Source organism: Pleurodeles waltl, chromosome 11 (assembly GCF_031143425.1).
Source record: "Pleurodeles waltl isolate 20211129_DDA chromosome 11, aPleWal1.hap1.20221129, whole genome shotgun sequence".
In the NCBI taxonomy this organism is placed as follows: Eukaryota; Metazoa; Chordata; class Amphibia; order Caudata; family Salamandridae; genus Pleurodeles; species Pleurodeles waltl.
The window spans coordinates 739,291,780-739,304,938 of record NC_090450.1 but is presented as its reverse complement, the minus strand read 5'-3'; the positions used below and the strand labels follow the sequence as shown (position 1 = coordinate 739,304,938).

Below are 13,159 nucleotides of genomic sequence, written 5' to 3'. Positions count from 1 at the left end.
GCTTGGCAGGATAGGAATATGGAAATACGCATCCTGCAAATCCAACGCTACCATCCAGTCTCCTTGGTATAGGGCAGACAAAACCTGAGCAAGAGTGAGCATCTTGAATTTCTCCTTCTTGAGGAAGAGATTGACGTCCCTTAAATCCAAAATAGGGCGAAGGCCTTTTTTCTTTTTGGGAATCAGGGCTTTGGCGCAGTGGAGGGGTGCTTTGTGGCGGCCGACCTCTGGCCAGACCCTCTGGGTCTGATGGTACCACGACCACGTCCTCTTCTGGGATGCTGTGAAGCCTGAGGACGGTGACTAAACTGTGGCTGGCGTGGTACCACGCCCCTCCCGAAGCCTCGGAAGGGGCGAAAGACAGACTGCTGTCGTGCTGGCGCTGAAAGGCCCACGGATCTGGCCGTGGCTCGAGAATCCTTGAACCTCTCAAGCGTGGAGTCTGTCTTTTCGCCAAAAAGGCGAGAGCCATCAAAGGGCATGTCCATCAAGCTGGAGTGGACATCCCCTGAAAAACCAGTAGAACGTAGCCAGGCGTGGCGACGTAGGGCCACTGACGATGAAATCGCTCTGCCCAGCGAGTCGGTCGTGTCCAAGCCACACCGAATTGTAAACTTGGCTACATCTCTCCCATCCTTTACAGCCTGGGTGAGAGTGTCCCGTACGCCTTCCGGAACCTGGGGCAGCACTTGTGACACCGTATCCCATAAAGTATGGGAATAACGGCCCAATAGGCAAGAGGTGTTTACATACCTCAATGCCAGGCTGGAGGAAGAAAACATCTTCTTCCCAAGATGAATCCCCTCTTGGATTCCCTATCCGGGGGAGCGGAAGGGAAGGCACCACGGGAAGTAGAGGCTTGGACAACCAAGCTCTCAGGAGTGGGGTGTTGTGTCAGGAAATTAGGGTCGCTGGGAGCGGGTCTATGGCGGTGGCTGACCGCCCTGTGCTGGGTTTGGACTACGTACCCAGAAGGACGTCTGTAAGAGCCTCATTGAAGGGCAACAACGGCTCCGATGTTGACACCCCCGGCTGAAGCACTTCTGTCAGGATATTCGTCCTGACTGGCACCGTAGGCAAATCTAGGTCCAAGACCTCAGCTGCCCTACGCACCACCATAGCGAAAGAAGCCCCCTCCTCCGTAGCCACATTAGGAGGAGAGAGCATACCAGTATCTGGAGATGTGTCCAGTCCACTGGCCTCCCCTAGATCCACATACCAGTCCTGCTGCAATCCTGATTCTAAAGGGTCCTCAGACCCCTCCCATTCCTCTCCTGCGTCTGGCTGTTCCAAATAATGCTCAGACAATGATCTGGGCCGAATCGGCTCCGTCGAAGTCGACGTCGTACGACGTCGCTCCAGCTCCGGATCATCCGGAATAAGGAATCGTCGACGTCGGACCCGGCGCCGAAGGAGGTTGACTGTGAGAGAACGAAGCCGCCGGCGTCGAATCCGAAGGGGCCCCTGCTGACCCCACGGGGCCCAAAGACCCACCCGAGGGTACAGACCGCTCAAAGACGAGACGCATGGCCTCGTAGAATTATTTTATTTGAGCAGGGGTCGATACGGTCCCCGGAAAGGGGGGAAGATGCGGATTCGACCCTGATGACGGCTCCGCAGAACCGCACTCGGAACGTCGACGTTCCCTAGACGCCTCGTCGGTCGACGGGCGTGGCAAAGACGAAGTCCGCTTGGACTTCTTCTTCTTGTGCCTCTTACCTTCCGATGACCTTGAATGCGAGGAAGAAGACTTGGGTCACCGGGAGCGGTGCCGCAACCTCCTCCTACTGTGAGACCGTGACCTCCGCGGAGTCGCGCCGACCGAAGACGAATGTCGGGCCGCAAGAATCTTAAGGGATCTCTCCCTCAAGGCCTTCGGCCCCATGGCCCGACAATCGGAGCACGAGGTGGAATCGTGGTCCTTGTCCAGGCACCAAAGACAAACTCGGTGCAGATCCGTCACCGACATGGTGCGATGACACGCACCACACGGCTTGAATCCTGTCTTTCTCGAAGACATGACTCCAAACAGCCAAAAAAGCGTTGACAAACCGTCGAAGCAGGGTAGCTCTTTCCAAAACTGCACTTAACCGGCGCGGACGGAAAAGAACTGACGTACGCGCGCCGAGACGGCGTCTATATAGACAACCGTGACGTCATCGACGACTCCAACGACGCTGACGACGCACGCGGAGCTGGTCGACGCACGCGGATCCAAACGACGCCGTCCGACGGCGCGCGCGCAGGGTACTGCTTAGAAAAAACTCCGGATTCGAAGCTGACGCCAGGGAATTCTAAGGTAAGGAAGCTGCAGCTAGAAGTCTCTATCAGATTGTTCAAATAAGTCTCCTCGTTGTGCATGGATCCCAGAACACCTATATCCAATATATCAGATTGTGAGAGGGTGAAGAGATCAGCATGTCAAATGTAGCGAATCACATTCAAAAACTTATGCAAGAGACATTTTTCAAATATTTGCAGTTTTTGACATGTTAATACATTAATACTGCTGTTCTGAAAACTACAGCACAGCACCAAATAGTACAGCCTAACATGTTCAAATAGGAAAAGAACAGCTTAATCAGCTTACATTATAATTGTTAAAGCAGCACTCTGCCCCTTGAACAGATCAAGGGCTTCCATTTCCCATTATGCCTTGTACTGGCAGTTGCATAACAGTCAGATTTTCATTTTGGCTTGTGTGAGTGGGATCCTAGAACACTTTGGGTAATTTCTCACTTATTTTTGTCAAAACTTCCTCTCGGAACATGCAGCTTTGATTTCTTCACTTGATATCATTTGGTGGTAGGAAGCATTTAGAGGAGTTTTTTCTTTACTTCCATATTTTTCCCTGTCACTATCTCTTCTCCTTACATGAAGTGCTTTTATTTTGTAAGGAAAAAAGCTGGTACAGACCATCACAAGGTCTTTCTCCCAGCTTCACATTCTGTCAAGGAATATGAATTTTGCCAAAAAACAACTTACAATGACAGAGAAGGCATCAGGCTACAAGAGGAGCTGGAAGTCTTCAGGATCAAAGAGAATAAGAAATGTGATAAGACCTCCAGGGAAGTCTCAGCATCTATTGTTAAGGGTCTTCCTCTACTAATGACTCCCATAGAAGCAGATCCAGAAAGACATAACACCAAAAAGACAGTTAAAACCTAATAAATGCTATTGACATTCTTGTTTAATATTGAAGGCTTTGCTGTTGGTGAAGGGTGTGGCTAGTTCACTGTCAGTGACGGAGTCCCTATCAACCTCAATGGCATTTCACCACCATTATTCCACAAGAGGCAAATCCACAATGTTGAAGAATTTAGGACCATCTTCAATGTCACATTTGCCATCAGTCTCTTGCTAACGAATTTAATCTCCTTGTTGACCTTCAAAAGCAGCAACATCTGCAACACCAACAGGTCCAAAAGTACTTTTGCCATCAAAGGCTAGGTTCAAGAAATCATCTGCTGGCTCATCAGTGTGAATGTCCTCAACTGGGATTGACATTCTTTACATTCACTCAATGTCAGGAGAGTGCTACACTTTTACTAAATAAGAACAAGGAAGGATTTATGTAAATCTAACAAGTTGTTTGTTAACTGTGGCCCGCACACTTCGGTTTTGTCTCATCTCTTGTTGGATTGTTTCTTCTATTTCCTCTTATTAATAAATAGCAACAAGGGACATACAGAGCTTATTTCATCAGAAGAGAACTAGCTACAATGGCATGGCTGAGAAATATCCAATTTTCAGACATCTGCAAAGCAGCCACTTGGAAGTTGTAACAAGTCAATACTGTCTTAATTCAGACTGTGGTGTAGGTCAAGCTACTATTGAGGACTCTTCTGTTTGATCAAAAGCAGATAAGGAGAACATTTCTATTCTAATATTTTAATGTCTTAATTCTGACTGTAGTGTAAGTCAAGCGACATTGAGAAATCTTTTTGGCTAATAGTCTATTTCTACAATACTCTAGCTATAAAAACTATTGAGGACTCTTTCTTGTTCTGTTTGATTAAGAGACAATAATTCTAATGTTTATGACTATCATTGAAGATCCTTTGATACAGAAGAAATGGTTACCTACTTGTAGCGCTGGTCCTGCATTGCAGGCATCTCTATTGAAGTCATGAACAGCCAGCCCTGCTCACCAGTTAGATGTTGATCATACAACATACATATTTTGAGAGTTTATTCTGCATTTATCTACAGGTACTTGTTAAAAAGAAGTGACTATGAGGCAAGTGCAAGTAGAAGGTATCATGGAATATGGAAGCCCTTGGTGTCTTAACAGGGCAGAGTGCTGCTTTAACTTTTATAATGTAAGCCTATCAGGCTGCTCTTTTTCTCTCTATTTAGACATGTTAGTCTTAAGGCTGTGTGTTTGGCTTATTTATATGTCACACCCTCACATCATTTGAAATTGAATTTTTCATGGATAAGCTTTTTCAGGGTTGATTATCTGCATTTCTATATGCTAAACGTTTCACTGTTGCATGATCTGGTATACTGGCTGTGAGTGTTTAGGGGTTCCTGCACACACTGGGAAATACTTTTAATGCACTGTGACTTTCATGCAGATAAGTATGATGTGGAATTATGACTACAAGTAAGTAACTCTTTTTTTATTCTATTTTAAAACATCCAGTGTGTCTGATTTAGGGTAGAGCAGTGAAACCAATCAACCATATACACTTTATATTAGATTCCCAACTGCAAAAGCCACCACACCATAATGAAAAGGATGATCGCTTTTAACAGGGTGGCATTAGTTACCTCTGTGATTAATTTCTGAGTAATCATTGATTGTTTCCAAGCTGGATTGGGGGTGGATGAATCAACATTATATGTAATGATACAGGTATACTTGGCCAAGGCGAGGGCTCCCTTTTTATGTCCAATGATTGCAATCCCTTTTAAGATTTTTTAGATTGTGATGAAGTTTGACAGTAGTTGAATAGCTAGTAATACCAGGAGTTGTGAGAGGGGATATCCTTGTCTCATATCTTGACTAAGATAAAAAGTATCTAAGTTGACATTAATAGGTCTGTCTGAAGTTCTTGCAGAATTACATAAGGCCATCACTCTTTTTTTTTAGTTTCTCTGTGACATGGCAAAACCTAATGGCATTATTACTAGTGTCTTTGATTATGACTGTGGTTTAAAAGATGTTTAACAGCCTGTGTATTTGGCATGTTCTTGCAATCCAGATTTAGGAAGGAGTTTTATTGTAAATAGGCTTGAGTTATTTTGTTATAAGTTAATACAATAGTGGCGTCAGCTGACTCAGAATAATTTGAATAGTATACGTTTCACATTATCACAACATACTTTATATAATAGTAGAGAATCCATCAGGATCACAGTCTTTACTTTTCAACAAGGTTTGTATTATTTTCTCAATCATGGGCATACTGATGGGGTTATCCCTCTTGGTGGCAGGTAAATTGACAGTTGTATTTGTCTTTAGGGCTTTTAAACAGCCAGACACCACATTTGATTGTCTGTATATGTGAATTTTCTAGGTTCTTTAATTTCATCCCACATGAGCATATGTCTTTACTCTCCATTGTGAATAAATAAGCTGATTTCCTGAAGAGTATTTGAGTTATTCAATAACTCCTTACTGAATCTCCACTTTCTCTTTTTTTGTGTGGTGTATCACTAAAGCCCGAAGAGAAGGGATACAAGCATTGTCCGACATCATTGTGGGCTTGATATTAACATTGTCTGCTTTTCTGATAGGGTTCCTTTACCAAAATATAAGTTGATTGTAGAGTAGCTTTGGAATGAGAGTAAGTAAAATGTAATCTATCCACTGTTTCGGTTAGAAGTCCTCTAACACATCCTGGAAGTCTAGAGGTCTTCAAAGAGTGTGCATGGCCTTCTCAGATTTTGAGATCCAAAATATACATTGAGATTTGTTTTCTAAAATTCAGTTCTTTGGCAAAAAATAAAGTCACCTTCTATAATTAGTCAACTGTCAGTGGGTATTGTAGCAAGCCTTTGTTCCAGGCCTTTGCAAATTGGTGTATATGCTGTGGGGTTATAGATAATCATACCATATGATTTTTCCCATCTATCTGTAGCTTCACAATCAGGCATCTGCCTTAATCATTCTTTTTACTTGAACTCTTCAAGCATAGATTGTCTTCCACTCACTGAGTTCTCATTCCTTGCATTTCTTTGAAAGACTTTGTAGTTTCAAGTATATCATTCCCTTTTATCCTGCCTCTTCAATAACACACTTTCATCCTTTTAAAGCAATATGTGTTATGATTCAACATTATTAAATCACCAATCAGACATATGTAAATTTATGGGGCCTGATTTAGAATTTGGCTGCCAGAGTACTCTGTCCCAGATGCAGCAGGGTACTTTCTCCAACATATTCTGTGTGCACACCTCTTTTAGGGACAAACAGACCCTAAGCTTTTGACAGAGTAAGAACTGTTTGAGGAACGAAATTAAGCTGCTGACCCTATTTGGGGTGGGTGTTACAAAGTTGTTAGTTATCACAAAGTAGAAGCTTTTGATGAGGGACTGAAAAACACAATTGATGCCTCCCACACCCTGCAATAGGACTCCCATGTTGAGGAAGTCATTATTTGTTGTTTCTCAGAACAGACTCCCACTTTGGGAACGCTGTGACTGTGGTTTATTTCAAGATACAAAGATGACCGCTGAGCTGGTGGTCATCTCTAAAACGTTTATGGACGAAGTACTGTAAGGATGGTAGAGGTAATGTCCTTTATTCTCTCAGTGGACACTACTCCAAGTCAAGATCAGGTACTTGGTTTACATGTTAATAGTGTAAGGTGTGATGCAGGGCTCAAGTTGGAGGCATAGTTACTGCTTTCACTTCGATATAACAGAAACACCTCTTTCCTCATATCCTGCAAGTACTCCAATTTGACACTTGATAAGGGTCCTCATAGATGGCTCTGTGCTCTTTAAACAAATCAGTAGTTCTCTGTGTCCCTTCACCAGCCTCTTTCATCCACGAGGAGCCTTGCAACACAGCAATTACAGTCTAATTCTAGATAAGCCAGACAGTTTTCCACACCTAAGTTTGGTGAGTAATCAGGTGTGGCTCTGGTTTCTTCTTTTTAGAGTAATGCACCATTGTGTGTACATATATCAACATATAATCAGATAAGCTCTCAGCCCATCAGCAAAGAAGAGATGTGCTCATAGCCAACACGTCTGGACTCGTATCCCAAAACAGCCCTGGCACATTTTGTCAGACCAGCCCCCACAGGGTGCATAGCGAGCGAGCCTGGCCAATACAGTGGGGCTTTGGGGGTTCTCCTGCCGAGACAATTTTGTGAAAATGGAAAAAACAGTGCATTCTACAACACGTTTCATTATATATTGAATTGTATTGGTTTTTAAAGCATACTAAATCAGGACTTTACAGTGCAACAGGTACAACCATCTTTATTGGAGCTCTTCAATGATCCCCTCACCATCACCCTCTAACAGTGCCTCTCATCTCTCCATAGCCCCTCTCTCACATGTATTAAATTTGTTTAATAGCACCTCTCATATCAGCATAGGATGTTGGAGCACTTTACATCCTACACACATACAGAGGCAATAAATCATACATGTGTAAATCAGTGTAGAAAAATGTTTCATAAGACAAAGAGGACCAAAAGGTATAGAATTCAAGTCATCTATATTGGTAGGTATTTTTAAGGGCACATTTTATCCGTGTCAGCATAACCTCAGAATTATGAACGTACCACAGTGGTTAGGGTTGACTTTACTAATAACAATCTATTTCTACCCAAACAGAACATTTTTTAGCAAAATTAGGATAATCAAAGACTGTGATAAAAACATAACGTTCTTATCTGCACAGTGCAATTTGCATGCAGCTCTTTAATGGGAGGTCATAGCTCACTGTGCTAGTTTATGATTGTAACTTATGAACTACACAGCAGTATCTCACTGAGAACTGCACATAAAATACTCTTCTGTAATCTGCATAGTACACATTCTTTGCAGCAGACATATTCACTATCTGCACTACATTAGATAAGTCAAAACTGCTTCTAGACAAGACTTAGGCGGTCATTCTGACATGCGGTCACCGCCAAATGGCCGCTCCGCGGTGAGGAGACCGCAGATGCCATTCTGGCTTTCCCGCTGGGCCGGCGGCCGACCGGCAAAAGGGCGCCCGACGGCCCAGCGGGAAAGACCCTGCAACAAGGAAGCCGGCTCCGAATGGAGCCGGCGGAGTTGCAGGGGTGCGACGGGTGCAGTGGCACCCGTCGCGATTTTCACTGTCTGCAAAGCAGACAGTGAAAATCCTTATGGGGCCCTGTTAGGGGGCCCCTGCACTGCCCATGCAATGGCCCTGGAAGCACCGCCAGCCTGTTGGCGGTGCTTCCGTGGTCCCCGGCCCTGGCGGTCATGGACCGCCAGGGTCGGAATGACCCCCTTAATCTCTCCCCAGCAGTTACATCACCAGAGTTATCTTGGCACTTTTGTTGTTGCCCGAAAACTGTTGGATATAGGAGGAACTCTGCAGTGCTTTTAAAAACTGCTACAAAACCGCTCCTCCCCTCCCAGTAACAAAAGCGGCCCCAATCTTCCAGCTTCCCAGGAAAACGCCCAGTGCCTGGTATGGCCAATACGACCCTTATAGCCAACTCATAATATGATACTTCGGACCAGAGAAAATATGTTGATGCTCATATATCCATTTCAAAAGCAGAACGGCTGTCCTGGTTCATGAAAATAATATTTCTTTCCTTTGAATGTAGTCATCATCCTGAAAAGTCCAGCGCAGGACAACGCAGTACTCATGTCTCATCTGTTTCTTTAGTTTGAAGCATTTCATTTGCGCCTTCCTGAGATATTCCAAAGCACTAAAATATTACAGTTCTCAAGCTCCTCCAAATAAACTGGAGAGGTGATGTCTTTTCTAATAGATTGACATGAGTTGGAAACGTAGTGATCTAAATCTGAGAGCTTCTGGAAACCTTTCTATCTGCGCAAGAGAACCATATATGTGCTTTTTTGACCTCAAATTATTTCAGGAATGCGATGGCCAGTGTACACTGGATCTATGAATCCAAGAACAATTCCACACAAGTACACTGCATTGTGGCATCCCTCCAATAATCCGAAAAACTGTAACTTTCTTCTCCAGTTTATCACTAATATCTGGTAGCCTTCACACTTTTGATTCTGTTTTCATAATGCGTTGGAGGGACCTTTATATTCCTTCGTGATGCTTGTCTTCACCTCATTAATCAGACATATTTATTTTAGTACTCTTGGTGAAATCTCTCATAGGAGCAAATACTTTCATAACAATCTCCATACTAAATGTAGTTTTTTTCTTTGATGGAAGAGGTAAGTCTAGGTGTTCCAGCTGGTGTTTTCAGATGCTTTTCTTCAAACATTTCTTCACAGCATTTTGTAGATATGCCAATGGTTCTCTCTTTTTCGGACGTTGCTTGATTTACACTGGATAATCCGACCTTGGTGTACGTGGGTATAATAATGCAGGTTTACAAATTAGCTTTAAGTCACATACTCCAGGATTTTGGGTATTGTTTCTCCATCGATCTGAGTGTGGGCAAGTGAAGTGGAACTGATGCATATTTATGTCATAACAGATTTGTTACTACGTTGCATATAGAGATAAATAGTAAATGTATCTTGGGTTGTAGGTAAAGAGAGAATAAGACAGGGAAACTGAGGCAACAAGATCTGCTTGATTGCAGTTTGGTAAAACAGCATCAGAGCTGGTCAAAACATAGCCACCATTGTAGTGTTCCAGGTTGTGTTGAAAGAAAATTATAAATCTGAGGGAGACACAATTTCTTCTTGAATGACCACATCTGATAGCAGTATATTATTTCAAAAGCTCATTTCATTGGCTTCATAAGACCATAAGTTAATTATCTTCCTTCCTTGATGGAGCACAGCTGTTTATCCTGCCAGAGGTCTTCAATAAGGGTCGACCCATACAGTAAATCAGGTGGCAGTGCTGAGAGGCTATCTGCTTACTCCAAACTGTGAAGTTTTGCTGATGAAGGCAGAGTCATGGTCATATAATGTTTAATGAGGACTCAAATCCCTCCAGCTGCGGGGGACACTTGCAAATCAAAATCTCTGTAGAAGGCTAGCAATAGCACATAATTTGATGCTTATTTAATGGGCTCAGACAAGGAGATGAACCATTGGGCAACTATCAAGGGAGTGGTTGTTTGATGGTTGAACTCCCTACTGATCTCATTGTAAGTACAGGCCATGCCTCACTTGAGTTTAGCATTTAATGCAATTTTTCAATATCTTCCTCAGTTTCGAAGAAATATCACATCAGTTTTGTCACCAGGACAGCATACAATTTGGGATTACAGTATGACACCATCCTTTTATTCCATGCAGCACCATTGAAACTACAGATCAGAGCTGTTATCATAATGGAATGTGTAGAAACATGCGCTTTGGAGATCTATGGAAAAGCAGTGGAGAAAATTCAATTTGCTACTAGTTGCATCTAAGACGTGGTTGTTACTGTACCATGGTTTGTATTGGTTTCAGCTTATATTCAAATTAACCACTAGAAACCTGTTAGGCCTGTCAGCCTTAGGGTGGTATTCTCCCAAACATTTTACTTAATCCCCTCCTATTTTTGCTGAATTCAATTTTGTTGGCCTTGGGACTTTGCGCACTTTACCACTGTTAACCAGTACCAAGTGCTTGTGCTCATGCCCTAAAACATGGTAATATTGGCTTAGATCCTGATTGGCCTATTTAGCTTACTTAAAAGACTCTAGTATAGAGTATACCATATTGCCAGGGCTGGTAAACTACATGCTAATGGTGGGCCTGCAGCAGTTATTGTACCACCCACTTAAGAAGCCCTTTAAACATGGCCCAGGCCTGCCATTGCAACCTGTATGCAGTTTTAATCTGCCAATTCAACTTGCCAAAATGTCCCTTTGCCAAGCCTTTTATGTTTTACCTGCTCTGGTAGTGAAAAACGCACAATTTATTTTTCACTACTTAAAGGCCTACCTCTCCCATTGGATAACACTGGTTTACATGTTACTTTAAATACGTGATAACTTGTTTAGGAGCAGGTAGAAATGTAATGATTGGTGTCTAGGACATTGTAATTTAAAATCTTCTTTAATGGTAAAGTTGAATCTTAAGCCACAGGTCTGAAATTGCCACTTGTAGGAAGTTGGCATTTTCTTGTCCTAACCATTTGGTGCCTGCATCCTGTTTCCTGGGTCACATGACTAGGTGTAGTTGGCAGTTTGCCTCTGTGTATTCCTCCCAGACAGCCTCACAATTAAGGGACTGGATGTTGGCAAGATAGACCGTCCAAGGCAGGATGGAGGGGGCCGAGCTGTGCACATCCCTACTTGCACTTTAAGGGCACTCTCTCAGCTCACATACAAAGAATTTCACTCTAGCCTTTTGTGCCTGCAGACAGGCTGGGAGCAGGGCATGGAGGCAGAAAATTCCAGTCACCTCTATTGGTGAAAAACTCGAGAAGTTTCTTCTACTTCAAAACTAGCATCTGGTATAACAGTATGACCCACAGACCCACTCTTCAGTTCACTTCTGGACCTGCAGAAAGGACTCTCAGAGGACTACCCTGTTGCTTCTGGCCGGCTGTGTCCTTCAGAGGAGTGCCCTGCTGCACCAAGAGGAATGCCCTGCTGCTTCAAGCCTACCCTGTAGCCTCATAGGACTGCCCTGCTGTATTCCTACTTGAACCCAAAACTTCCAGAGTCACTCCAAGGACAAGTTGACTGGCCTCCTGATCAGAACCTTAGGGACAGAAAAGGCTCCAACCATCTTGAACCTGCACTTGGACCCAGCCTCAATGAGTCTTAACCCTCCACGAGAGAAGATTGGGACCTGCCTGCTCACGATCCACCCAAGGAGCATCGCCGATTGGCCTGACTTTCGGCAGCTCCAGCTACATTCTTCTCCATAGCTCCAAATCCTGTTCAGCAGCCCCTTGCAGATCAGACATCTTGGAGCCCTTACTGGCTACAGCCTGCAGCTTCATCTTACTGGAGATTTTCAACTTTCATAAAAGAGAACAAGTCCAAACATAGAAAACTTCACTGCGGTTTCGTCCACATCAACAACGCCTCCTCCTCCGACATGGCCAGCTGCCTTTCTTAGCTGAACTACAGTTTCCCAGACCTTTTTCTTTACAAATTCTTAAGTACAAAGGTAAGCGGAGACCGGGGCCAATCCACCTTGAGTATCCGATCCATGCTCCATTGTGGTCTGCCATAACTTTTGACTTAGCCCTGGTCTTGCATGACTAGATGTCCACGGTTGGCACCTTTTAGGCGCTATTTTTCACTTTAAACTTTAAAAAGTCACAACTCCAGATTTGCTGACTCGATTTTTGTTGTTTTGGTGTCAAGTAGTTTAGTAAATTTGACAGTTTGAGTGCTGTGTAAATACTAATTGTACAGGGTAATTTAGTGACTTTTTGTGGTTCACCCTGACAAATATTTTGGCTAATGCTTGAGTAGGGTTTCACCCCCCTCAACCAACAATCCAAATTCTCACAAACCTCAACTTTTATTACAGTCGACATGACATGCATAGGCCAGTGTACAAAAACGCTGATGCCAAAGATGAATTCAGTCTAAATAATTTGTAACTCGTCAACTCCAGTTTACCTGGGTGGTCCTGTACCACTATTCTTCTACCCAGCACTAGTGAATTACAGACCACAGAGAACATTAAAGCAAAGGTCATCTGCATTGACGTTTAGTAGCTGTGAAAATCTTATAGTTGTCTTCTTACGTTTTGAGGTAACAAGTGTAATCCATGATTTGGGAATGTCACAGACTTTTCAAAAACCTAAGAACAGGCACAGACGTGGGCCTGATTTGAAGGAGGGTGTTAATGAAAAATCTCCAATCTTTCCAAAATGTTGAATCACCTGTCTGCACATTTGGCTGTGTAACCACCCTATTTAGTGGAATCTAGGTGGCAGGCACACTACTGGAAGAGACACCTCAGACTCTGCCCTTCCAGGCATGATGGTGGAAAAGCTTCCCAGTCTAGGGTGAATAGTCTCTTGTTGTTAACTTGATGAAATACCATCATGGAAATGGTGGTGAACTTTCAGGAAAAGGCAAAAAGTGAAAAT

At 43.5% G+C, this 13,159-nt stretch overlaps 1 protein-coding gene across 4 annotated transcripts in view; it reads left to right on the top strand.

The window, feature by feature from the left end:
* The window catches only part of OSBP2 (oxysterol binding protein 2), a 1,025,274-nt gene that overhangs the window by 957,937 nt on the left and 54,178 nt on the right, over nt 1-13,159 (top strand). The window lies entirely within an intron of this gene.